The sequence below is a fragment of the Sus scrofa genome, chromosome 4, assembly GCF_000003025.6.
Source record: "Sus scrofa isolate TJ Tabasco breed Duroc chromosome 4, Sscrofa11.1, whole genome shotgun sequence".
Taxonomy (NCBI): Eukaryota; Metazoa; Chordata; class Mammalia; order Artiodactyla; family Suidae; genus Sus; species Sus scrofa.
In genome coordinates, this window is record NC_010446.5 from 105,108,006 (window position 1) to 105,114,005 (window position 6,000).

The 6,000-nt window shown below is 42.5% G+C and overlaps 1 long non-coding RNA gene across 1 annotated transcript in view; it reads right to left on the reverse strand.

Annotated features, from left to right (window-relative positions):
* LOC102166460 overlaps positions 1 to 5,665 on the reverse strand; it is a 41,935-nt gene extending 36,270 nt beyond the window's left edge. Inside the window, exon 1 of the long non-coding RNA XR_002343493.1 lies at positions 5,106 to 5,665. This is a non-coding gene — a long non-coding RNA (uncharacterized LOC102166460). The remainder of the gene's footprint in view (positions 1 to 5,105) is intronic.

A 6,000-nucleotide genomic window follows, 5' to 3' on the forward strand; every position in this document is an offset into this window, starting at 1 on the left:
GCAAAAAGACAAAAAAAAAAAAAAAAAAAAAAAAGAAGTGTATCAAATCAACATAATATACGCCTTAAATGTACACAACATTATATGTCAATTACATCTCAATAAAGTTGGAAACAGTAATAAAATTAAGTACTCGACGATGCTTATCTTCTCAGCAGAACCTTCTTTGCCACCGTATTTTAAAATTCACTAATGAATTCCTAGAAACACATAACCCGCCATGACTGAATCATGAGGAAGAGAAAATCTGAACAGTTCAATAATGAGTAAGGAGATTTAATAAGTAATCAAAAACCTCCTAACAGAGAAAATCCTAGGATAAGATGGTTTCACTCGTAATTGCTACCAAACATTTAGAGATAAATTAACACCACTCCCTGTCAAACTCTTTCAAAAATTTAAGAGGAAGGCACACTCTCAAATTCACTTATGAAGTCATCATTCCCCTGATACCAAAGCCAAATAAGGACACTGCAGGAGAAACGGACAGCACAAAATTTTGTTGACTATGTTGAATGGTAAAGCCAAAGCCATAAATAAAAATACAGCCTAAGGCAATTTTATATAAGACTTTGAGAAAACATTTTCTTACTGAGACATCATCAGATTCCAGACTCAAAAAGATCTAGTATTGTAACATTATTATACACATATCCTGTATTCTTGCCTTAGAATTTTTCTCTTCCTTCTCATAACTCATCTTCAAATATTGTCATATTGGACAGTCAGCCATATTTGTAAAACAGACACTAGTAATAAATACTTAAAATGAGAAAACTGCAAAAAAGCACAAATATTTCACAATACAGTTCACTTGTAACTTACACAATCCATGGTTTTCCATGTTACAACAGTAGTAAAGCATCAGGGAGGTAACTGGGCACATAAAAATTCCTCCTTAGGAGTTCCCGTTGTGGCACAGTGGAAACGAACTGACTAGTAACCATGAGGTTGTGAGTTCAATCCCTGGCCTCGCTCAGTGGGTCAAGGATCTGGCATTGCCTGTGAGCTGTGGTGTAGGTCGCAGACAAGGCTGGATCCCATGTTGCTGTGGCTGTGGCGTAGGCCAGCTGCTGTAGCTCCGATTCGACCCCTAGCCTGGTAACTTCCATATGCTGCACCTGTGGCCCTATTAAAAAAAAAAAAAAGGCAAAAAAAAAAAAATTCCCCTAAAATGAAGATTCCTCTCTGATTTACTTTCATACCTTAGGGCTTACTTGGTCTGATAAGGCTGTGGCGGGAAAGGTGAGTGTTGGGAGGTAATTCAGAAGGCACAGGCTGAGCTCAAAGGCCCATCATCCATCCCTCTGTGTGGCCATCAGCAATCACATCCAGACCTGAGAATGAGATCAATCAAATGAGTGTGGTCTGACTGCACACCTCCCTGTGGGGCTGAAAGACCTCTAACGAAATCACTAACTACGGCTGCTCAGCCATAGTTAACCAATCACTGAGTACTAGCATCTGGGTGTGTGGTCAGTTAAAAAAGAGGCAATTTGTTTTCCCCCAGTCAAGACACAGCCCGAAATCTGGAGAAACAATGCTGGGTTCCATGGAACCCTTTTTGAGAAATTCTGCTTTGAGGGTTACTATGAATGGGTCAGTAATACGTGCAAAGTTCTCAGAAGATCGTCCGGTGCAAAGCAGTAGCTACTGTTGCACTGAGAACAAAGGAACTTGCAATGGGGAAGAAGACTGGCATTAATGCCAAAAATTATTACATAGTGAGGTCACTGCCTTAAGGAATGCGTTAAGTTCTCTGGACACACTGAGAAGCAACGTCTAAGTTTGTTTCCGAGTTAAGAGATGGTTTTACTTAGTAGCTGGCATTTGTCTGACAGTCAAAGAATGATTAGGTGCTTTCTAGTCAGACATTAGAGGGAGAGAATGCTCTAGACAGAGAAATTGTGTGGGTGAGTAGGTTCATTACACAAATAATGCATGATCACCAACAAGGGAAACATCAGAAGAAAATGTATGTATTGTGTTTCCATTTCATCTTCAATTGATGCAGGTAATCGTTTCCACAGAAATTTTTGCCTTGATCGGAACTGTTAAAATTTAAAAGTGTATGTTGAGTTTAACTCCCTAATGTGAGCCAGACCATTTGTAAAACCCCAATTTTACTTTACTAATGACCACAATCAGGGTAGAAAGGGGTACGGAATAACATTTGGTTTCAGGAAAAGACAAACAGGAACACAACTAGTTCATATTTCTAGTTTGTTCCCATCCAGACTGAAACAGGCATTCAATAATTTGCTGGAAAACGCAGGAACGTGTGTGTGTGTGGAAGTGATGCCTTCGTTTCAGGAAATTCATTATCATGTTATAGTGTTCCTATTGAGCTTTCAAAAATACTTTATATTGTACAAACTTGAGTCTATTTGAAGTGCAACTTGTTGGGATTTGAAAGCAAATCTAGCTCTTGAGAAGAATGAGAGAGATTTACAGAGGTGTGAAGAGAATGTTGAATGGGATCCAAAATCTCTTTATAAATGTATTTTAAAAATAATTCAGCATTGTTTTTAAATCATGATTTCTGGAATGAGGAGTAGATACAGGCTTGGGCCGAAATTGTCCTTCACTCTTTGAAGGGTTTGGGGGTTTTGTTTTGTTTTTGTTTTTTTTTTTGTTTTTGTTTTTTTCCATTTTAAGTACAAACTCTGCAGCTGCCTTGAGCTTCCGAGTTCTCTGGGTAGAGTCTCGCTCTGGTTAGGGAACAATTAGAGTCGCAGTGTAATTCACACTAGATAAAGTGGGCCCAAGGGATGTGGGGGTCGCTCTCTTCCCCAGCCTGATGCCTGCAGTGGTGGTAGCCAAGGTCTTGCTGGCCAGGGCACCACGGGGGCCCTCAGCAGAGGCCCAGGGACAGCGTGGCTGCGACAGTGCAGCAGCTTCCGGTGCCATCCAAAGGCGTCATCAACATGCAGCACGGGAGGCGGGCAAGAGATGTTTGGGAATGGTCATTATCTGTCTTCCCACAGATTAATCATTTTGTCCAAAGCCCTGAGGACCCCACTGTGAAAAACACCGCACCAGGGAGAGGAGAAAGAGGAAGAAAAAAGCAGAAGGGTGGGGTGGGAAAGGACATGGAGAAGAAGAGAAGGGATTCCAGGGAGAGAGGGGCTAGGGGAAAGGGCAAAAGAGGGACAGAGGAATTCTGCTGGGCAGAGGACCTTGCCTAGACCACCATTAGCGCGGAGCGTGCCTGCCCCTAGATGGCGCTGTGTGGTTAGCAAGTTCAGAAAGTAACCCCCTCGAAGCGCAGCAGAGTCCCAGCTTTCCCCTCCCCGCCTTACAGTATTTGGTGCTTGTTTGGTCAGTTTCCCCAGGCAGCCTCCAGATTAACTCCTAGATGCTGCCCTTTGTCCTCATCTCCCTTCCCTTCATTCTTCTTGCTTTTTCTCATCTACTATGTGCTATGCTGGGTGCTTTACCTGGATGCTCACCAGAAATTTGTGAGATCAGCAATATTATCTATTTTATAGATGAGAACACTGAGACTCAGGTAGATGAACTTAGAAGCCCAAGGTCTCTCCATCTGCAGGCTCAACAGCTGCTGGAGGCAAGGCTTGAATCTAGGTCTGTGGGGTTGCAAAGTCCGTGTGCCTGGGGGTAGGGAATGTCATGCCTGTCTCCCCACCACCATCTCTGTCTGACTCTGAGCGTGGTTGGTGTCCTTTTTACTACACATTAGCTAGGCCCAGCCTGTCGGCCATCTGGCCCCTTGGTCAATCAATGCTCATGCTGTGTACCGAGCCCTGTCCTGAGCCCACGGCAGTGAATGGCACAGGTGGCTTCCACAGGAGGGAGGTGGATGCTGTGAGGCATTACCGCTCCCAGGAGGAGCCCAACGTGAGTGCCTTGCTCATTAAGTGAATAACCAGAAACAGAGAGGAAATAAGGGAAGAAACAAAATAACCTAAATCATCGTCTCCTTCTGTTCTGACAATGAATATGTTTATTTTCCATTTAGTTCATTTAGTATGATAATTTCTAGGTCCCTCCTTGTTGAGTTATCCCTCTTTAGGCTCATGGAAGCAACAGGGTAAGGATCCAAGAAATAGATCCTATTTTCAAATAATTAGTAGTTAGTAATTAGATTGCGAAGAATTTAAAATAAAAATCACCAGTCAGTTAGGTGGAAATAATAATCTTGGAAAAGAAAGCATAACTTTTTGATTCTATTTTATAATTTATTTTAAATTGAAACAGAGTGAAAAGAAAAAAAAAGGACAAATAAAGAGGAAACAGAAGCAGAGGAAGGACAAAAGAGGACAGAAAAGAAAATGGAACAAAAAGAGGTGATTAGAAGTTTCTGCTTAGAAACCTGTATCTTTCCTCTAGATCCTCTGGTCTCTACTCTTGTCTATTTCTTCTTTGCATCTCCACGTCTTTTCCCTCTGCACGCATTTGAAAATGAATCGGAAAAGAAAATAGAATTCAAAGGTAATTTCCTCCTTACCCCTTATTTTTCGAATGTTAACTATGTGGCTATTTCAGTACAATGAAAAGTGATCAGTCAATTATCAATTCAGTCAGTGAAATCAAATCAAGATATCTGTAGCCTAGACCAACTGCTTTTTAAAAATGTATAAGGCATTTGAATGAACCTTACGTAGCTGAGTAGGTACAGGAGAAAGGAAAAAGTGTTGTGATGTTGGCAGTGATGACGAGAAAACAGCTTTAAAAAAATGTCTCCCATGTGCCTGGTACTGTCCTAAACAACTGACAAGTTATAGGAGAGAATAAGTGGAAAGAATTGAGAGAAAAAGCAAATATGATATGATATATTATTAACTTGTTTCCCAGAGTTCTCGTCGCGGCGCAGCAGAAACGAATCCGCCTAGAAACCATGAGGTTGCAGGCTTCCATTCCTGGCCTTGCTCAGTGAGTTAAGGATCTGGCGTTGCCGTGAGCTGTGGTGTAGGTCACAGATGCGGCTCGGATCTGGTGTTGCTGTGGCTCTGGTGTAGGCCGTCGGCTACAACTCCGATTCGACCCCTTGCCTAGGAACCTCCACATGCCACGAGTGCAGCCCAAAAAGACGAGGAAAACAACAAAACAAACAACAACAACAACAACAAAAAGTGTTTCCTTACCTAAAAGTTCTTCACTGTTCATCAGAACAAAAGGCAATCTTATCCTCCTTGAGAAACAAAAGAACCGCTTCTGTTACATCTGGTAAATTCATCTGTTGTTGGAGAAGGTACAGCCAAGTGTTCAGAGAAATAACCTTCTTTAGGTCCTTCTGTAAACTGTCTGGCTTTTATCAATGGTCTTGACTTCACAGAAAGGAACAGTGTGAGAGGCAGGCATCCAAGCCGGTTAGCTTCCAACTTTCAGGATATGGCTAGGCAAACATCCTTGAGTCAAGCAGCTGTGAACCATGAAAAGGAGGCCCCCAAAATCCATTTGGTTAGAGTGTTAAGATCAAGCAAGAAAACAGTTTAAGCGTCAGTGGTACTGCAACCTCAGTGAGATTTTATCTATGGAGTGAAAGATTAGGGAGACCGAATTTATAGTCATTCAGAGGAAGTATTTATAAACTTGGCAGAGCCTCATGTGAGAGCAGAACAAAGGCTGCCAAGGAGGTTCATAAATTGAGATGGATGGTCTGCAAGTACTTTCCGCAGATACTGCACACATACGCTGGTACCTACACTGCATGGCCTGAGCTCAGTGTTGAACAGCCTTGCCCGATGTTGTCTCCATTGTGGGCATGCGCTGGGGGTGGAGCTTGAATCAGTATAAGAGTTAGAACTGGGATGGAAAAGAAAGGGTGTTCTGAGGATGAGGCTGTGTGGTGGGGAGGGATGGGAGGAAGAGGAAGATGGCAAGGAAAGGGGGTGGCAGTGAGGGCAGAAGACCCTTCATGAGGAGAAGAAGAATCATGAGAGTAGGGCTGGAGGAGAGGATATGAGAGGCGGCCTATGATGTGGGGAATGACACAGAAGAAAAAAAATAATAGCATAAAGGGAAAGGATTCGCTAGGGG